General features: G+C 34.3%; 1 pseudogene; it reads left to right on the top strand.

Annotated features, from left to right (window-relative positions):
• The first annotated feature begins 3,180 nt into the window (after positions 1-3,180).
• LOC120176792 lies at positions 3,181-4,014 on the top strand (annotated as a pseudogene).
• The last annotated feature ends 18,633 nt before the right edge of the window (positions 4,015-22,647 follow it).

Below are 22,647 nucleotides of genomic sequence, written 5' to 3' on the forward strand. Positions count from 1 at the left end.
TGTTTGCGTAATTTCCATGTGGGGCTAATCACAACACGGGTCCCTCATTCCTTGTAACGTTATTTTCTAGTCATAGGTTAAACTTTCGATTTCTTCTATTTTGAGCATAATTTTTTTAATTCTTTCATTTTAGTATGACTCTGGTTTGCTTTGTTATTTTCATTAGAGTTTGATTTTGGATATTACATTTTCTAGTATTTCATTTTAGTCAATGTCTCATTTAGGTTTAATTATTATATAGTCCCCAACCCTTATTTATTATTATTGTTTTATTATTCTTTTTTTAACTTTTATTTCATTTCCATCTTTTTCTTTTTCTTTTTCTTTTTTCCTATTTTAACATTTTTCTTTTTCTTTTTTTCAATTTTTTCCTTCATATTGTTTTTTATTTAACATTCATTATTATTATTACTATTTATTTTATTTACATTTTTACTAACATTTTTACTCTTTTTTTATAGAAGAATTCCAATCGACCAAAGGTAATTAATTTGAATCGAATTTTAAATTTAAATTTAAATTTTAATTTTCGCAAATAAAGACAATCGGTAAATTAATTGGTACCGAAAGGGCGATTCAAGGGTGCTAATCCTTCCTTGACCGTAATCGATTCCCGAACCTAACACGTTTCTGGTACAACGCAGATCAGGTAAGATGGTGTCCGACCCACCTAAATTCGTTTTAAAATGGTCGATGGCAACTCCTAACCCAATTCATTTAAGTCGAAACCCAATTCCGAAAAACATACCAAATTTGTCTTGATCTTTTAATTTGGAGAAAAGAAAAACACAATCTTGTCTTTAAATTCAGACTTTCCACCTAACCCGAGACAATGTGTTCATGGGCATGATTTTAACTCGGACACAATACGGTCATTCTACTGTTAACCGAAAGTAAAGCGGCAGTCAAAATCACTTGGAAAATAAAATTGGAAAGTAATGGGATTTGGATGATAGAACTGAGCCAACTGGGTCCATATGGTTTAGCCCAACTGCTCATGGATCCTATACTAGTTAGTCCCACTCAATAGGATTGAACTAGAATGAGTATGGGTCGCATTTTTTTGCTAACTCAACTTGACCTAATATAAATTCATCTCCTCCTAAAATTCATTGAGTTTGAATTTAGGATGACTTCATCCGATCTAAAACTTGATTTGTATTTTGAGATAAAACTCATACCCAACTCGATTTGATTCGACTCATATTTATATATAATTTTTAATTTTGTTTGATAAAAATAGATATCTAACTAAAAAATAACATAGAGATGAATATTATTGTAATTATTTTTAAATATATAAAATATAATTATATTATTTTTTGGGTTGAGTCGGATATTTTTTTATCATAAACTCGAACTAATAATCTAAAAAACTCGACCCTACCAAGCTGACCAATTTTTTTAAAAAGAAAACCCGCGAAGTAACAACACTAAATTAAAGGCTTAATATGAAAAAAAGTGCCAAAATTTTATATTTTTCTCATTTAGGTGTCTAATTTTTTCGGTAAATGTAGGTGTTTAATATTACGAATGTTACTATTTTAAGTGTCTTCACTGTTACAACAATTAAAAAAAAGTCCGTTTAAGTGGTCGTCTTGTATTTAAATATTTTTTAAAGTTTTTAGTTTTTAGAAATAACTTAAAAGTATTATTATATTAAAAAAATACTATAATTTTCTCTAAAATTACAAACAAACAAAAACTCAAATCCCTAAAAATTCATAAAAATCTCTAATCTTAACCTTATTACCTCCTTTATCAGCCACGACCACAGCTGGAGTCCTTGTCTACGATCATCGTCCTTATCGTCGGGATCGTCGAGTCACGTGGGTGTCTTGTTTTTTCTCCTTATTATTTGTCAGGTTTATCATTGAATGGGGTTCATTAGGTAATTGTTCACCCGGTGGAGGTTTGGTCGGGTGAAGGTTTGGTCGAGGTCAACGGCAACAATCGACGTGGGTATAGAGATTAAAGTTTAGGTTTTTCAAAGTTTGGGGTTTAAGATTAGAGAAATTTACATGTCATTTAACAGTCTTTTTAAAGGATCATTATATCCAAAACACTTAAAATGATAATGTTCGTAATGTTAGACGCTTACTTTGACCGAAAAAAGTTTGTGCCTAAATGAGAAAAATGATATAGTTTGAGATATTTTTTAGTTAAACCTAAATTAAATTAATGAAATTGTGACAATCAACCAAATAAATGCAGGAAATGCAGTAGTTTTAACATCAGAAAACAAGCACGCAATTGTAGACTGCATCTATGTTACTCGGGCTCGAGTGTAAGAGCTACGGGTATGTTTAGTTTCTTTTAAATTCTTCCATGTATTTGGAGGACCATATTCCAAAACCATATCTGAAACTGTCAGACTGGACACGAATATGCAAAATGAAGATCACCAAATACTGAAATTTTTTATTTTTATATACTAATAATTCAGGCAAAATGAAGAATGCTTCCCACCAGAACAATGGTGGTTCCTTCTTTGTGATATTGCCTCAATAATCTTTTCTTCTCCTTATCCAATACACGGTTTTCTTCAACGAAATCGACATCATAGTACCCGACAAAACAATATATGGTGATAGGTTTAGTAATCAAATCATAGAAAATTAAAAATTGAAATTAATCTCCTTTAAAGCAGATTCATTCTGTTCAATTTATTTCAAGCTTCTCTATCAGCAATAATATATGCCCATGTGATAATGACAGTTATGAGATTTTTAACTCTATAAATTAGCTTCAACATCTATCACATAATTTATTTATTTTTTAAATTGTTTAAAATTAAACAAGCCTAATTAACGTAAATAAAACATAAAGTATAACGATTGACATGTTAAAATGTGAATAAAACTATAAGCACATTTCCTCATTCGGTAAATCTAACTGATTATCTAAAGAAGAAGAAAATCCTAACCAAACACCAACCAATCAGTTTGCACCATTCCTTCTTGGTTGCATACGTGTCAATTTTTTATTTGCTGACATTAGTACCCGCATTCTTCGTATCCGCACAACAAGGTTTGTTCCAATTCCACGCTCACTTGGACGCGCGTGTGAAACTTATTTTTCTTCTCTCTCTCTCCTTTGTACTTTGGTTTGCTTTCGAGCCACAAGGAAATATATGAGCATTGATCGACAAAATCGACGCTCCGACTGTTGTCTTCTCCTATGATTCGTCGTCTGATGAACGAAAAATATCGAAGCCCTCAATTTCTTAGAATTTTCAGGCAGAACTATGGACTCCAATGGCGGTGCACGGGAAAGGCAAGTTCACTCCTTTTGTTTCTATATTTCGTGCTCCCGTTGTCAACCGCGCAAATCCAAACGATCGCAGTTCTGCCGTCTCCGACGCCGTCCGATCTTAACGGTCCGGTTGCATCAAGATTGAATTCGAAATTGGCAATCTTAATGTTGATTTTATGGATTGCGTGTTTCTTCATGGGATATTTTAGCGTTGACTTAAGGGAGTGGGCGGAAAGGAGGATTCGACGCCGAAGCTGAGATTCCTCTGCGAATTTGAGGACCCAGTGTAGGAGGTTGACACGTGGACTCGAGTCGTCAGTAATTGAATCTTTCCCGACGTTTCTTTACTCGACGGGTAAAGGACTCAAGATCGGGAAGGCCACCCTCGAGTGCGCTATTTGCTTGAACGAGTTCGAAGACGACGAAACGCTGCGTTTGATCCCTAAATGCAGCCACGTGTTTCATCCCGATTGCATTGACGCTTGGCTCTCTTCTCATTTAACGTGTCCCGTTTGCCGTGCCAATTTGATGGTGAAGCCCTGCGGCGGCGAGACCATTACCTCCGCCACGGTTCAAATAAACGGTCCGGTCTCGAATCCTGAAAACCGATCTAACGATAATAATATGGGCGAGGAAACGAGTGCCATTGAGATTATCAATCAAGAAAAAGACATAGAATCACAGGAAGTGAGTTTGATAAATGCAAACTCGATAATGACTCGAAACAAGCCAAGGAAGTTGCCCTACTTTCTTTGTTAGTTGCATCTCAAGCTCCTTATGGAAGGCAGTGTTGCTCCAAATAGCTGACCCGCCTGACCCAGCAGGCCGCTAAACCAAGCCCAGAAAGAGCCCTGAACCATATTAGGGTTTCAAACTTAGCACCAGCACCGCATGACCGAGAGCCATTGGATCAGATCAATTGATCCAATGACCCACAACAAATCAGGAGACCCAACGGTCACCATTCCACGGTGTGGTGGGCACGCACCAACCCAGTCACCAACCGTACGAAGTTCTCGGCCGAAAAATCGTAAAGGAATCGGGACTGACCCATCCCGAAATAATCGACCAACAATAAGCAGTAATAAATCGTCCGATTAAATCAGAAAAGGGGGACTAAACCATCCCATCAAGGGGGCATTGAAACACAAAAAAAAGTTGAGAAAAGCATTAGCCATTCGAGTTACTCACCAAACAAAAATCACAAAAAAATCGAGAGTGAAAAATCTTGGCTTTGTGTCATCGAAGAAGCGAATGTCACCGGAGAGTCAAAAAGTTACCATCGGTAAAGGTAAAAAATTGAAACTTTGGCGTAGATCTACGCTTTTCGGGGCTTTTTTGCGAGATTTTGGCCTCAGATTCGGGATCATTGGGTTGGGGAGAGCGTTTTAGGTAAGTTTGGTTTTTCCAACGGCCAGAGCGACGGTCGAAGGTGGTTGGTATGGAGGAGCAGTGGCGGTTGGTCGCTGGAGGGGTGTCCGACCCTAGGCCGATGAGGGAGAGAAAGGAGAAAGTTGAGAGAGTTTAGGGGAAGGGTGTTTTGAGAAATGAGGGAGAATGATTTTTTTTGGTGTTATAGGGGGTATTTATAGTGGAGACTATGTTGTAATTATGAAAATTTTAAATTATTTTCGCAGTCCCTGGACTTTTTATGCGTAATTCATTTTGGTCACATATTGTGAATTTACCCTTGAATTTTGAATTTATTCAATTAAATCCATGTCTAAATTTCTTATATTTCACGATTTAGTCCCCTTACATTTTGTTTTTCTCTTGAAACTCATTTTTAGAATCAATTTTGTCCATAAATTTTAATTTGTTCCAATTTGATCCTTTAACACTTTCTTCATTTTTTATTTTTATTTCTTCTAAAATTTAACATTTCTTTCTCTTTTTTATTTTATTTTATTTTTATTTCTTTTAAAAATTAATATTTTCTTCATTTTTTTATTTTAAGTTTATTTTAAAATTTAATAGTTTCTTCATTTTTATTTATCTCTCTTTTAATATTAATTTACTTTATTATTCTTTATTTTTATCCTAGCTTTATTTTTATTCTTTTTTCTCAATTTAACCTTTTTTTTTAAATTTTTATCTTTGATTTATTTAACATTCATTTATTTTATTTAACGATCTAACATTTTTTGACATTTTTAGGGGAATTTTAATTGATCAAAGATAAGTAATTTGGATCTAATTTTAAATTTTAATTTAACTTTTAACTTTCGCAACTAAGACAACCGGGAAATTAAATTGGTACCGAAAGGGCAGTACAAGGGTGCTAATCATTCCTTGACTGTAATCGACTCTCGAATCCGATTTGTTTTTGGTAAAACACAAATCAGGTAAGATGGTAAATTAAGGTGTCCGATCAACCTAATGATCAGTGGTGGCTCTAACTCATTAATTTAAGTCGAAGCCCAATTACAGGCCCACCTTAAGGACGATTACAAAATTGATGAATACGACTTAATGTATCATGCGGCAACTAAGAAGAACGACCATAATGAAAGTGAATTAAAAGTTTAGTGATTGTATTACAAGTTTTAAAAGTTCAATGATTAAAATACGAGTACTTGAAAAGTTCAGTGACTATTTATTTTGTTTACCCTTGTTTATTACATAGATGAAAATAAATAATTTTAAAGTTTAAACCAGCACTAAAATTAATTATATTTTTTAAGAGGACATTTTAGTTAAATATAATTAACTAAACCTTTTGAATTTGCAGTTCCATTTTAAAGTTTAAAGACCGCGTTAAGAGTTTAATGGTAAGTGATTGAAACAAAAATAATTTCTAACAATAATGGTTTAATTAAAAATGATTTTTTATTATTAAGGTAATAACACCGTAAAAGTTACTTGAGTATTGATATAGTTTAGTCAAGATTCTTTTTAATAATAGGATTGTTAACCCTAATTTTCTTTATTTTTCTTGTATAATTAGTTTTTCTTCATCTTTTAACTGATGGTGACACCAATCTTAGTGATGGTCGTCGACTGTCGATATTTATTATTTTTTCTTTATTTTATTATGTCGTATCTTTATTTTTTAATAATTTTGCCTTTATGGCACATTTCCTCTATCTTTAGGAGTTTTTAGTCATTTGACAGTTATTTTTATTTATCATTTTTCTCATGATTGGATTTGATATTACTACGACTGATCAAGATGACGCTCATTTGTTATCATATTGATATTCCTTGCTTTGGACCTTCATAATAGATTTGTGTTTGTGGATAGTTTTCTCACATCGCTCAATTTTGATTTGCGATTTGTCGGTGATCTTTTAATAACTTGATTCCTTTTTATGGTTCGTTTGTCTATGCGATCAGATCTGTTTGTATATACCTTTTATTTGATTTTATTTGGTTATGTTTTTAACTTTTTTCCTTATATAGTCCATGTGTAATCTTAAGTGGCTAGTTTATTGTGTTAATGGATCATAGAAAAATGATCTTATTATATGTTTTAGTTTACAGTTGTAGTATTTTTTTATAATAGTCTCGAGTGATTATAAAATTGTAGCTGCTCAAACCTAGAATGTTGAGGGAAAATAATATTCTCTTTTATCATGAGATTATCTGATAACAAAATTATGAAATTGTTAGTAAAATTTTATATAATATATATAGATGATATGTATTGTGTTACCCTTGGTTAGTTATGACCTCATTACTTTTACTTACCATTCCAAGAAATAGAAAGTGCAAAATCTTAATTAAAAAAACATTACTTATTTTTTAAGGTGAAAAATTACCCAAATCATACTATTATTAAGTAGGAAAGGCATAATTAAAGCAGGATATTATAAACACTAACATTCAAAAATTGTGAACTATACATTTACTAAAATAATTGTTCATTGAGAATATGAATTAAAAGTCCGTGCAACCATACAAGCTTTAGAATGTTATTTGAACCAATTTGGAAGTTTGTACAACTTTAAGAACCAAATTGAAAATGATGGAAATTATGGGATTGAAATGGCAATTGTTCAAAAGTTGATGTATGATGCTTGAATTAATATGTTGGAAACTTGGATATGAAGTTAAAGGGAAAGGAACCATTTTGAATATTATGAAAATAATGAGATGAATTCCAAAAGAATTCATTTTGATAATTAGATTGAGAAAGCTTTTGAAGACTAACCACAGTTGAAAGCGATGGACAGCATTTATGCACCAAACTGGATCGAACCATGTTTGATTATGCTCTTGGTGAGATTTCCAGTTCCATCCAGAAATTGAATACAGAGGAGAACAATTACGGCAAGTATCATGTGTCACGAAATCTGCAAATACATGCGGCGTTTCGTGTAAGAAATAAATTACATTCTTAATGCTTAATTAAAGTGTTGCGGAAGACGGCTATCGGATAGAGCAAAATCGCAGCTGATAATTTGAGAAAATAAAAATGAAGATAAAGAAGATACAAAATTTACGTGGAAAACCCCTAAATAATATAGTGTAAAAACTACGGGCAACGGTAGAAGAATTTCACAATGAGAAAATAGGAATTACAACATCTATCGATCTACCAAGGAGAAAACAATGATAATTATCTCTTGATAAAAAGGAGAAAACAACTCTCAAGAAACTCTCTAAATTCTCTCTAGTTTTGGAAGAAAGCTAGAATGCTTTGGGATGGTTTTTAAGCTAAATGAGCTATGGTATTTATAGTTGAAGCCTAAGGACTAATTTGTAAATACCCTAAAGTTTAGTGACTAAATGTTGTAATTATCCCTTGCATAATTCAACAAAAATAATAATTAAAAAAAGAAAAGCAGCCGCCGGCTGCTATGACTTCCAGCCACCCATTTGCTTTTAACTTTCAACAATCTCCCACTTGAAGATTTGATTGGAACAATCATATCTTCACACCAGTCTTTCTACCTTGTATCTTCATGTTGCTTACGTCTCTGACAGGCCACAAGAGGATCGACACCAAGTAAATTTATCAGTACTGATCGCCTTGGTCATGAAATCTGCTATGTTGTCTTTGGTATGAATCTTCTGCATATCTACCGTCCCTTCTTCCACCTTTTCACGAATGAAATGGTACTGAACTCGTATGTGCTTTGTCCTTGAATGAAATGCTGGATTCCTTGCTAGATGCAAGGCGCTTTGACTGCCACAAAATAGAGAGACATACTCTTGATTGTGCCTGAGCTCCTCCAAAAGCATCTTCAACCAAATTGCTTCTATACTGGCTTGTGTAGCTGCTACATATTCTGCTTCTATTGTGGATGTAGCCACAACTGACTGCAATTTTGAAACTCAGCTTACAGCTCCACCAGCAACTTAGAACACATATCCTGTAGTAGATTTGCTTTTATCCAAATCCCCTGCATAGTCAGAATCTACATACCCATTGATTAGTAAGTTTGATCCTCCATAACATAATGCAACATTTAAGGTCCCTTTGATGTATCTCAGGATCCTCTTCACTGTATTCCAATGCTTTTTTCTTGGATTCGCCATGTACCGACTAACCACTCCCACTGCTTGTGCAATGTCTGGTCTTGTGCATATCATAGCGAACATTAAACTTCCCACTACTGATGCATACGGTACTCGAGACATCTCTATCCTCTCTTCTTCACTGCTAGGATTCATACTGGAGGATAATTTGAAGTTAATAGGAAGAGGGGTAGAAATTGGTTACAGTCTTGCATGCTGAATCGTGACAATATATTTTTCAAGTAATTTTTTTGTGAAAGCCAAATCTTCCTATTACTTCTGTCTTGCACGATACCTCTCCACTTGATCATCACCATTTCGCATGATTTTGAAGACCCATTTGTTACCAATTGGCTTCCTTCCTTGTGGTAGTGGCACAAGGTCCCATGTATTATTTTTATGAAGGGTTTTAATTTCCTCTTGCATCGCCATCATCCATAGTGAAGCATCTAAGCTGTTTATTACCTCCTGGTATGTTGATGGCTCACCGTCCTCTGTTAAAAGGCAGTATACAATATTACCTTCTATAACATAATCTGAGTGCCAATTGGGACGTCTTCTCGCACGATCTGATTGACGAGTTGTTGGAGCTTCAGAACTCTCTGGTTCTTGTTCATCATGTGCTGGTTCTGCTTCTGAAGAATCTCCTTGTTCAACTTCCTTTTCCACATGTATCTGTGTAGTCTCTGACTTTTCAGCGCTATCATCGTCTTCTTTTCTTTGTAGTTTATTTTCTACAAAGATAACATCCCTTCTAATGATCACTTTGCGGACAGTGGGATCCCACAAGCGATACGCCTTGACTCCATCAGCATACCCCAAGAATTTGTATTTCCTGGATTTTGGATCCAGCTTTGAGATTTCTTGGGAGTTATACATCACGTACATAATACTTCCAAATACATGGAGGTTTGAATAATCAGCTGGTTTACCAGTCCACATCTCCATTGGTGTCTTCAGCTCTATTGCAGTTGATGGAGCTCGAATTCACCAAATAACAGGCGATATTGACTGCTTCTGCCCATAATGATTTTTCTAGGCCTGCATCTCTCAACATTGCTCTTGTTCTTTCTAACAATGTTCTGTTCATCCGCTCTGCCACTCCATTTTGTTGAGGAGTGTTTACCACTGTGAACTGTCTTTTGATGCCTTCTTTCCTACAAAAGTCATCGAATTCTTCGCTTGTGTATTCTCCTCCATTATATGTTCTGAAACACTTGATCTTATTTCCAGAATCAAGTTCCACCTGCGCTTTGAAGTTTCTAAAAGTTGAAAACACATCTGACTTCTTCTTAATAGGGTACACCCAACATCTCCTGGAGTAGTCATCAATAAATGAGAAAGTATTTTGCTCTGCCTAGGGATATAACTGGTGCTTGCCATACATCAGAGTGAACCAATTCTAGAACACTTTTGTCTCTAGAATTTGATGTGTTGAATTTCAACTGGTGCTGCTTACTTGTTATGCAATGCTCACACAAAGGAAGTGATATCTTTGTTAAGCCTGGAAGTAGCTTTTGCTCCAAAAGGACTTTCATTCCTTGTTCTGACATGTGTCCAAGTTTCTGATGCCATAACATTGCAGAATCTGAACTACATGAGGCAACAGAGGCTTTTACTTCTAGCAAAGTTTCTCCCTTCAACATGTACAAGTTTGCTGCTATCTTTTCTCCTTTCAACACCACAAGCGCTCAACGAAACACCTTCATGATTCCTTTCCGTGTTTCAATCTTGCTTGCATTATTATCTAACAATCCGTAGGATAATAAATTTTTCTTCAGGCCTTTCACGTGCCACACATCTCGAACAACTTTAATCGTTGCATCATACATCTTCAATTTGATGGTTCTCACGCCAACGATCTCTAAGGCATGATCATTGCAACTATACACATATCCTCCTGAGACAGGTTCATATTGATGAAACCATTCTCTTCTTGAGGTCATGTGATATGTTGCTCCCGAATCAATAAGCCATATATTTGCATATCTCTTTCTACCTTCTACGGTGGTTGAAACTTCACAACATAGAGCATCTCCATCATCTAAAGTGTTTGCGATATTGCCTTGTGGATTGGAGTTTTTATTTAGACTCCAATAATCCTTCTTCAACTGACCATTCTTTCCACAGTTGTAACACTTTAAATTCTTCTTGCTCATCGACTTCGATCTAACATATTTGTGACTGCTGCTTTGGCCACGTTCTGTTGATCTCCCTCTCATCTTTGTCAATGCTTCTGCTTGTTACAGATTTACTTGTCTGTCTTCCTTGTTCTTGCGCCGATTTTCTTCTTGTAGAACATCAGCTGCAACGTCATTGAAGACTAGACTAGTGACATTACTGTTTGTCAAGTTGATGATGAGTTGTTCATACGAATCCGGTAGACTTTGAAGTAGAAGTTCAACATGTTCTTGTTCTCCTATTTTACAGCTTAAGGATGTAAGCTGAGAAAATAAAGTGTTCAGTGTATTTACGTGCTCCATCATTGAAGTAGATTATGGCATACGGAGAGTGTACAATTTTCTCTTAAGGAAAATTTTATTATGCAGCAATGTGGCCTCGTATAATTTGGTGAGATGATCCCATATCTCTTTAGCTGTATTCTTTTCCTCGATGCTTGACAATACTTCATCTTCTAATGCCAGATGAAAGTTTTCCATAGCATTCCCGTCCATTTCGATCCATTTGTTGTCATCTATGAAATCCACCGGCCTTTCACTGATAGCTGCTAGACAACCGTCTTTCCTCAGGATGGCCTTCATCTTTAATTTCCACAATGAGAAATTTCTTTCATTGAATTTTTCAATATCAAATTTCGTTGCCATAGCTTCTTTTACGGATAGCTCCCACTATTTCACTATCGTGAATAGTTCTCTGGAACCTTCAAAGAATGGGTAATACCTTCTTACTTTCTTATGTTGGAGGATCCACCTTTTGGTGGCAACCACAAAGACAATAAGCATATATTACACACTCTAATCTGGCTCGGATATCAATTGTTGCGGAAGACAGCTATCGGATAGAGCAAAATCGCAACTGATAATTTGAGAAAATAAAAATGAAGATAAAGAAGACACAAAATTTACGTAGAAAATCCCTAAATAATATAGGGTAAAAACCACGGGTAACGGTAGAAGAATTTCACTATGAGAAAATAGGAATTACAACCTCTCTTGATCTACCAAGGAGAAAACAATGATAATTCTCTCTTGATAAAAAGGAGAAAACAACTCTCTAGTATTGGAAGAAAGCTAAAATGCTTTGGGATGGTTTTGAAGCTAAATGAGTTAGGGTATTTATAGTTGAAGCCTAAGGATTAATTTGTAAATACTCTAAAGTTTAGTGACTAAATGTTATAATTATCCCTTGTATAATTCAACAAAAATAATAATTAAAAAACAAAAACAGCGGCCGGCTACTATGACTTCCAGCCACCCATTTGCTTTTAACTTTCAACATAAATGCCAAACAGATGAAGATGAATAATCGCATCAAATTACGTTCTTAATCCGTGATCTCATCTTCCAAATCAACATTCATTGGGTCAATCAGAATTTGTATTTTATCGGAGCTAGCCATCCGTCTCCTGCTTAAACCTTCCCTATTTCAATATTAACGATAATAAATTAGCTAACAAAAACAAATGATTTTTTTAAATAAAAAGGAAGCTAAGAAATTATAAACCGTTCGATTTTCTGATCATAAAGAAATTAAGAAAGAGAGAATAGAATGAAACCTTGATCGGTAAGTAGCCGCACCGCCGTAAAAAAGAGTCGCTTCCGGTTCGATAAATGAACGCCATCAAGACAATGAGAGAATTAAGCGTGAAACGCCTTACAACAAGGGAATTCTTCTATATATATACATACTGAAAATGTGAATATTGAAACGACAGTTTTGCGCGGTTTTGATTTTTGAAAGTTAGAATTAACAATGGCAAGTCTAGGAGTGTAAACGAGCCGAGTCGAGCTCGAGTATTACTGAGCTCGATTCGACTCAAAAACTCTGAAATAGAGCTCGACTAGACTCGTAAACTCGCGAGTTTAAAATTTTTAAGCTCGATTCGAACTCGAAATCCTGAACTGAAGCTCGTGAGTAGCTCGAAATGAAAAAAAAAATTCTTAAACTTAACTTGATTGAAGTCTCAAACTCAAACTCGAACCTGAATCTTAAATACATGAAAGTCTTACTGTGTTTTTTCAAATCAACACATAAATGTTAATATTATTACTAATTTGTTTTTTTAAAAAATAAAATCTTAATATATTATATTTTAGAGTTGCTCACGAGCTTTTCGAGTCAAGTATCAAGTAGCTCGTTTCGGCTCGTTAAGAATTCGAGTCGAGCTCGAGTCGAGTCCATTTGATCAGAGTATTTATCGAGCCTTGACCGAGTCGATCTCGAGTCTGTCTCGTCTCATTTACAACCCTGATGGCAACAACGGAACCGTAATCTACTTTTTTTTTCGATGCACTATTTTTAGGCCTATTTAGAAAAATAACTTAAAAAATAGAATATCATAAAATTAATTCTATTGGTAAGCAACTTGATATCGCTTAAGCAAGGTATTGAGTTTGAGTCCTTGTGTATGCAGAAAATTCTTGTTAAGAGACTCACCCACCAAAATCAAGGTGTGTAACACAAGTTGGTCCGGAATTAGTCAGAGCGAAACTTTGGAATCGGAGGGGAAAAATAGAATATCATACAATTAATTAAAAAAATATATTATTTTAAATGCAATTGTTAATTTTTTTTGACAATTTTGAGAAAATTATCGTCGGACACGAACACAATCAAAAATTGAATTAAAGTATTATGTTGGTGATAATATGTATATAGGTACCTTGACTCCACTCCTTTAATAAAAATATATAAAGATTATATTTAAATATTTATAAAAATCAATATTTAATTTATATGAGTTTTGTAGATAATGCAAAGATGTATCTCGCTTCGGTTATATTGTGGTCTTTATAAGTGTTTAAATATAAATTTTATACTTTATCTTATTAAATAATAAGAATAAAAAATTTTAAACGTACATCATTGTTAAATTCAATGTATTTGTGTTTATGTAATATATATATTCTTGAATTATTTTTTTATTTTGATCCTTGACAGTTGACATCATTAAATTATATTTTTGAAGTTTAATCCTTAGTACTAAAATTATTAACTATTACTGACATTAATTTTTTATATAATAAAAAATATTTTCTATCAAACTAAAAGAAAACTAAAGACCAAAAAAAAAAACGATGACAAAGATTTCCTCCGAAAATCTCGGAAAACCTACCGAAAGAATAGCAATCAGTCCGTCTGGGAGGCTGCCGGTTGGTTTGGTCAACGTTAGTGCATCGGCAGCACTGGAAAGGCCAGGCAATGAGATTACGGTGGAGGATCTACCAGTAGGGAAAAAGCCTAGAAACAATGAGGACATGACTCTTCCTCCGGGGGAAGATTTGAATGGAATGGACTCCAATGGCTTTGACGCGGTGATGAACGATGCGTTGGATGACAAACTTGTTATAACGTCTCTCCAAGGATTCGTTAGACTTAAAAATAATTAATTTGGGTTTGAAAACGATTTAATTTTGGAGTCACTACCAACCTTTAAGTCATATAGGTCCAAAACCTAAAAAAATAGTGAAAGGTGAGCACCCCCACAACGTCCAAATTTTGCTACCTAAACTATTATATGTTGTTTAAAGATTGAGAATTACAAACTTTAAAACATCTTTAAATTATGATCATTCTATTTATCCAAATTTATTTAAAAAGTGTAATTTCAAAACAATAAATGTAACAATTTACAAGATTAAAAAGACAAAATATATTTTTATAGAATATGAGTATTTATTATATATATATATATAATTATTTTTATAAAAGAAAATACATTATTTTGTAAGAACAATCATTGAAAATGCACTTCCTTTATAGTTAGGAGACTTTTTCATGGATTTTCCTCACAAAAATAACGTTTCTTTAATTCTATAATATATATATATATATATATATATTAAATTATAAACATGTTCGGATAAATAACGCCTTTTTGTGTGAACAATCCTCGGGAATGCACATTCTTTTGTACTTAGGAGACTTTCCCGTTAGATTACCCTCACAAAAAAATTATTTCATACTTTCCACAAAATAAAATAAGTTAAAATAAGACAAAAGTAAAAATGAAAAGAATTGAAAAATAATCAAAATAAATAAATGCAAAGAATACACAGAGACAAATATTAAAAAAATAAAGAAATTTGGCCGAAAAATCTCGAAAAGATACATTCCCTTATAGTTGGGATATATCTTCGTAGATTTCTCTCACAATAAAATTTCTTTTATTTTTGTATATTAAAACCATAGTGATAAAAAACAATGTAAGATTAGTGATACTAATGTGTACAAAAATAAGGGACCCACATACAAAAACAACAAACTTGGAGCTATAATAATAATTCTATAACAATTCATGTCTAATATACAAATATCATAGAAGAGGATTGTTAAAACAGAATACAATAAAAAACACACCTAAGGGATTAAATCGAGAATAACATCAAAGTCATCTCCAAGTTAAAATCAATGATCAAAACAAAATATTTTCAGATTTTAAGACCATATTCAAACAATCACAAAAACATGTATGATCTATAAGATCAGTGACTAAAATGAACTAGTAAAAAAACATTCTACATAAGTATAAACAAACTAAAGTACAATGATCTAGGCTCAAAATATAAACACAAAAGTATTTAAAGGTAATAAAGGACTAAAAATAAGAAAATGAAAACATACAAGCCATATTCAATATTTAACCCAAAGTACAGAGTCAGTGATCAAAATGTACATTTTATAGATACAGAGTACAATTTATGAAATTACAAAATATTAACATCAAACAACCACATGACCAAAGTATAAACTTTACAAACTCGGAGAATGATATACAAAATAATAAATAATAAATGCCCATAAACAACTTTACAAAACACGGAGACCCTTCTTGCCTAATTTACCCACGCTGAAATTACAAACAGAGCCTTCTCCTACACGGTGCCGTTTTGGACTCGATGTTTAAGGGCATACAAGAGGCTTTAGCTCAGTAAGTTTCCCTACTTTTCATTTTCTTTATTCTCTCTAAAAACATAGAGCAAAAAAGGCTCTTAAAATCTCTCTCTCTCTCTCTCATCTACCCATTTCCCTTCCTCCTCTGCCTCCCTATCTCCTTTTCAGCCTAAAATAAAAACCCAAACTCCCCGGCCACCGTAGATCGGTAGTCATGGGTTGTAACCCATACCCAGTAAAGGTTCTCTTACCCTTCGTGACTTCCTTTCACCCCTTAAAACTAACCACTTTGTTACCCTAGTCCTTAGAGAAACCCATCTATCTTTGAACCCTAACAAGCCCCATAAAAGATAAGGTCTTTACCTTCAGTGAGTGATGGGTTTGGCTCCGATGAAGACCCTACAGTCGGATCTACAAGGCAACTCTCTCTTCCTTTCTATTCTCTCTTTTTCTTTGAGTAGTTCTCGGTTTTTTTCTTTTTACTCTCTGTCCCCTTTTTATAATCTCTCCCTATCTTTTAAAGAAAACCCATCCCCTTAGTTGATTTGATGATTTGGGTTTTTGAAATATAAGGGTATGAGTGCCCTATTCTGTTATGTGATTTTGTAGATATCCACGGGATATCTTGTTTATTCCTTTTTATTTGTTGTCATTTTTTCACTGTTAAAACTGATCTTTTGTCACTGTAGGTGAAACGACAACGTTAGAGGCGGTCGGTGGCAGCAACAACAATCCCAGCGGCGGCGTCAGATGTACTAGGGTTAAAACCCTAGATTTCCTGAATGATCTAGACTGTTGGATGTGTCCAGATCCAAGGGTTGCAGTTGAGCGGTGCCACCAAAAACCTTAATGTGTTTAAGGTTTTGATAAGCCGGGTCGGGTTTGATCAGGTCCTCAGGTCACGTGTTCTGGGTCTTGTTGTTGGGTTGGGTCGTGTGTCTGCTTGATGCTTTGTAATTGGCTTAAACCAGTTTGAGTGAGTTAGTATGGGTCTGGTTGTATTAGGCTTGAGGAGTGGGCCTGCAACATGTAATATATAAATTAAATTAGATTAAATAATAATAATTAATAATAATTAAAATAAAAATACATAAAGAAGACCCAAACAAAAACGGGTGTCTACAGCTACCCCTCTTTGCACATTCTTGTGTTAACAAGAATAGGGCAAAGACGACAAGACAAGTTTTTGTCCAGTTCTCCTTTTTTTTGCTTTGAAATTTGATAGTTGAGGATGATGATGCTCATCCGCGATGAAGAGTTCTGGTCGCTTTTAGGTAAAGTTGGGAGATAGCATGATTTCTACGTGATGAGGAAGTCTGACTATCTAAGGGTGACGCGTCTCCTACGTGATGAGGAGATATGGTCGGAGGATGACACGGTTCCTACTTGATGAGGACGGGTGACCATCTTTATGGATGATAATACAGTACCTACGTGATGAGGATGACACGTTATCTAAAGGATGATAACACGGTTCCTACGTGATGAGTACGACAAGTTATCTAAGGTTGACACGGCTCCTATGTGATGAAGAGATCTGTTCGATGGATGAAACTATTCCTACGTGATGAGGACGGCTTGTTCATCTTTAGGAAAGGTGATAACACGGTTCCTACACGATGAGGATGGCTGTTATCTAAAGTTGACACGGCTCATACGTGATGAAAATATTTGGTCATAGTTGATAATGATTGACCCGTTGCTTCAATAATGAGATATGTCTTGAAGATTCTATTAAAAAATGGTCATATTCCATGATTTCATGTTTGCAATATGCCCTAAAGATGATGTAAATGTATGTAAGTTGTCATGCATGTTTAAAAGGGTTATGCATAGTTCGATCCTGGCATTTGGGCTTTCTTATGCTCTTTGATCGGAAAGCATGAGATTTCTAGATTTTCTGATATCTGGGATATGACTGTGGTTACTTTCTGAACCTCTCGTTCATTAACTTGGTTTCTCTGATCCACCCCAAGAAAGTTTATCTTGCTTGTTGATTCTTTGGCCACTGGTTGATTTTCTAAGAAAATTCAATCGGAATAGCCTTTCTCTTCGTTCATCATCAAATTGGGACTTCTTTATTTGGGAAAGGTAAAATTATGTTGAAACTGATTTATTCAATTAAAACCCTTATTTTTCAATGATCTGCTTAAGGATTTAGGGAAGCGTGTCTTTGTATGTGCTCTTCAGTGAACACTTATTTTGAAATCCCCATACTCTGACACTTTACAAAGTAAGGCATAATAATTGATATTGTTATTGATAAGTAATTTGGTGAATATATGCAAGGATAATGAATCAAGTTCAAAATTTTCATTGAAAAGAGGCAATGAGAAAGTACAATCTTTTGGGACAAGAAACAAGTAAATATTATAGGAACAACAAAGGATAAATACAGTGGATATCAAATGTTGAGTCCTTCTATTTCTTCATCCCAAATCTTTCTTGAAAATTGACATGTGTCTTGAATATTTAGATCGTACAAAAGATGTGTGAGTCTGAGAGTCTTTCCCTTAACTGTTAGGCTTCCGAGGGAATCCGCCATTTCAAATCTTGACTATTCGAGCCGCCCATTACAGATTTTCAACTCGAATCCTCCTTTGGTTTCAAGACGCCCATTTTGGGTTTTCATCTTGAACCCTCATTTATTTTTTTCTCTTTTTTTTCTCTTTTTTTCATTTTTTTCGTTTTTCATTTTTTTTCCTTTTCCTTTTCATTTTCCTTTTCATTTTCTTCTTGTTTTTTTCTCTTCAAGTGTAATATCACTTGATTGAATCAGAATTCATAGGATTAGGCAAATCTTCTCCTTCCATTTCTATCAAAACCAAAGCTCCTCATGAGAAAGCCTTTTTTACAATATAGAGACTTTCCCAGTTCGACATCCACTTCCCTCGAATGTTTTTCTGCATAGGGAGGATCGTTTTTAGCACCACATAGCCTTCATGAAATTCTCGAGGTCTGATCTTCTTGTCATAAGTTCGTATCATCCTTTTATGGTACATATGGCCATGGCAAATAGCTCTTAGCCTTTTCTCCTCGATCAAATTCAACTGATCAAACCTACTTTGTACCCAATCAGCCTCGTCAAGTTTCAATTCCATCAATACTCTCTGAAGAGGAATTTCCACCTCAACAGGTAAGATTGCTTCCATCCCATATACCAAAGAGAATGTTGTTACCCCATTAGATGTACGAACGAATGTACGATAAGCAAACAACGCAAAAGGTAACTTCTCATGCCAATCTTTATATGTTTCAGTTACTTTTGTGATGATCTTCTTGATGTTTTTATTTGTTGCCTCCACTACCCTATTCATATTTTGGGCAGTAAGGAGCCGAGTTGTGATGTTTGATCTTCAACTTCGTGCAAACTTCTTTTATTAAATCATTGTTCAGATTCAACGCATTATCTGTAATGATCCTTTCAGGTGTTCCATATCTACAAATGATTTATCTTTTTAAGAATCTGCTCCTTTTGTGACATTAACGTATGAGACAACTTTGACCCATTTGGTGAAGTAGTCAATGGCCACTAAGATAAAACGATGTTCATTTAAAGCTTTTGGTGAAATTGCCCCAATGACATCAATGCCCCACATTGAAAATGGCCAAGGTGCATTCATTACATGGAGTGGGGAAGGAGGGACATGTATTTGGTTATCATGGATTTGGAATTTATGACATCTTCGAGCAAATATGATACAATATCTTTCCATACTGAACCAATAGTATCCAAACCTCATGATTTGTCTAACCATTGTGAATCCATTAGCATGTGTTCCACAAACCCTTTCATGGATTTCTTCAAGTATTTTCTTGGCCTCAATTCTATCTACACATCTCAAAAGCACCCGATCTTTTCCGTTTTTATACAATATGCCATCATCAAAGACATATCCCATTGCTAATCTTCTTAAAGTTTGTTTGTCATTTTCAGTTGCTTCACCGGGGTAGGCTCTATATTTATATACTAGAGAATATCGTAATACCATGGGAGACCATCATTCTCTTCTTCCTCAATGTTACAACAATGAGCTGACACTTCTCTTATACTCATTCGAAGGAATCATTCGAGATTGATCATCGGCCTTAACCATGGTTGTAACACCTTCAACCCGTACACGACCCGGATACGAGTCCAAGATGTCACATTGACTTTTCAAAACAATATACTTGTACAAAATAGTAGAAAATTTAAACTTATATTAAGAAATCTAAGAATTTACATAAGTTTAATACAAAAGATCACAAAATAATCAGAGCATGTACAACTTAAACTTTTGATTACATGCTAACATTGATTTTCATAAAAAAATAACATATTGTTTTAAGTTGCTTCTGATCTGATATATGAAGGAGTGATGCTATCCCAGCAGCTTATCCTTGCTCGTCTAACGTCCTGGATCCTACGTGTGAAACATTCACAGGCTAAGTCATCGACTTAGTGAGGCACAATATCTATAATGATACTATAATGAAATGTGGTGTTATTCAATCATCTATTCATTCAATGCAACCTACATAGTCATGCATTTCACACATAAACTTATCACAATATTTAATATTAATTCATATTATATCTTTCATTAGCCCATGATAAAATACTGAGAACTTAAGGTATGCGAGTGCATTGAGGTTGTGCACAAATGTTGTCACCACAGCTCGTATAAAATGCTCTGAAGTGCCACGTAAAAATGCACCAAAGTGCTGCGTAGAAATGCACCGAAGTTCCATATAAAATGTCCCGAAAGGACCACATAGAAATCTCCTTAAGAACCATATATATATTCCAAATGATGAAATATGTGTCTCAAAGATCTACATATATATGTTCCAAAGGATTATATATATGTCCTGAAGGACCACGTAGAACCCTCGACTCTTGGCATGCCAATTACACCTATAGCTATCATCTACATAACATAGGCTTTTCACAATTCACATAGTTTATATCTCATAGACATATAAGTTTGTAGCTTTTATCACATAGTTCATGTAAACTTATCATACATATTCACTTAGATCATTGTCTTATAATGCATATCATATGATTTCATGTCATATATCATATTGTGTAATGTAATCAAGACATGTTTACACCCTACCATTCATGATTATGCTTCTACTTATGCAATCATATACTAATTATATCAGAAATAGACTTGTCACAAGTCTAATTTCCGTATTACACTATATATATTCTACAAGTGTGCACTCACCTTAGCCTCACTATTCCAAGCAACACCTATATCTTTTTTTCTTTTCCTCGATCGATCTTACTCGACAACTGTCCCGGAACTTGTTTATGCTCGGTATCTACATAAATATGATTTCAAAGCAATTATCAGAATCCTAAATATTATGACTCAATCTTAATAACTTAAGATATCTGAAAGTTATAATTAATAATTTCTTTTTAAGTAGTATTGGTACCCAAGGTACAATACTGATACTTCCCTTATAATGGTATCGATACCGTACTTGAGTATCGATACCCATTTTCGATTCTGGGATTCAATTTCCAAAAATGGTATCGATACCTGCCTTATGATAGCAATACCCATGGTATCGATACTACAACTTTCGGTATCGATACATCATGAAGATGTTATCTAACATGGCCTTATGGTATCGATACTATCAGTACTTGTTCATTGAGTACCGATACTACCAACCCATAATATATTCCCAATATCCGAAAATTATCAACACTTCACTTAATTTCCACCTTTAAAGTTCCTTTCATAGTACCAAACACAACTACAAACACTTTAACTATCTTTTATCATTCTAACACCTTATTAACTTCAATATCTCATTCAAATTCTTGAAACTAAGAATCTTACTAATTTTTCAACATAATCCAAACTCATTCTAACACTTATTACTTCTTATTCTCACTTTTGAAAAGTCAATTCCAACTTCCAAATTCACTTATTTCATCTTATTCACAATTTCACTTATACACCTCTTACATTTAATCATCCCTAACTTACATTTCTTTAAGTTTTTATATCCCTTTTCGTCTCCATAATCTTTCCTAATGCTTCATTAATCAAAACCATTCCTAAGAATTAATCAGTTAAAACCAAACTCACCTTAGCTTATGGAGTTTCACGGTTGGAGAAGGAAGAAAGATGAAGAGATGTCTGGAACCTTCGTTTTTTCAAATTATGAGCAGCACATGGTTAATTTATCTTCTTTGTTAAACCATCATGCATAAAATATTTTAATTAAGTCCCTAAACTTTTTAATTTATATAATTTACTCACTGGATTCTAAAATATCACAATTTGGTCACTAACCTGATGTTTAGGATGTTACAATTCTCCCCCTTAAGAAAATTCATCCTCGAATTTTTATTGCACGAAGAGATGGGGGTATTGATTACGCATATCTTCTTAACGTTCCCACGTTGTTTCCTCTACTTTGTGATTTCTCCATAAAACTTTGACCATTGGAATTGTTTTAGTTCTTAAAATCTGACTTCATAAGCCAATATTCACATTGGTTCCTCCTCACATGTCAAATCAGGTTGAACTTCTATTTGCTCTTGTGCAACGATATGGGAGGGGTCGGACCTATATCTCTGCAGCATGGACACATGGAAAACATTATGAATTTTCTCCATTTCCGGTGGCAAAGCTAACTGGTTTTCCACTGGTCCTATCCTCTTAACAATTTTGTATGACCCAATGAATCTAGGACTCAATTTTCCTTTCCGACCAAACCTTAATACTTTCTTCCAGGGAGATTCCTTCAGGAAAACTTTATCTCCAATTTCAAATCAATTCATTTTTTTAAGATCAGAATATGACTTTTCCCGGTCAAATGCCACTTTGAGATTATGCTGAA

Source organism: Hibiscus syriacus, unplaced genomic scaffold (genome assembly GCF_006381635.1).
Source record: "Hibiscus syriacus cultivar Baekdansim isolate YM2019G1 unplaced genomic scaffold, ASM638163v2 tig00112254_pilon, whole genome shotgun sequence".
Classification (NCBI taxonomy): domain Eukaryota; kingdom Viridiplantae; phylum Streptophyta; class Magnoliopsida; order Malvales; family Malvaceae; genus Hibiscus; species Hibiscus syriacus.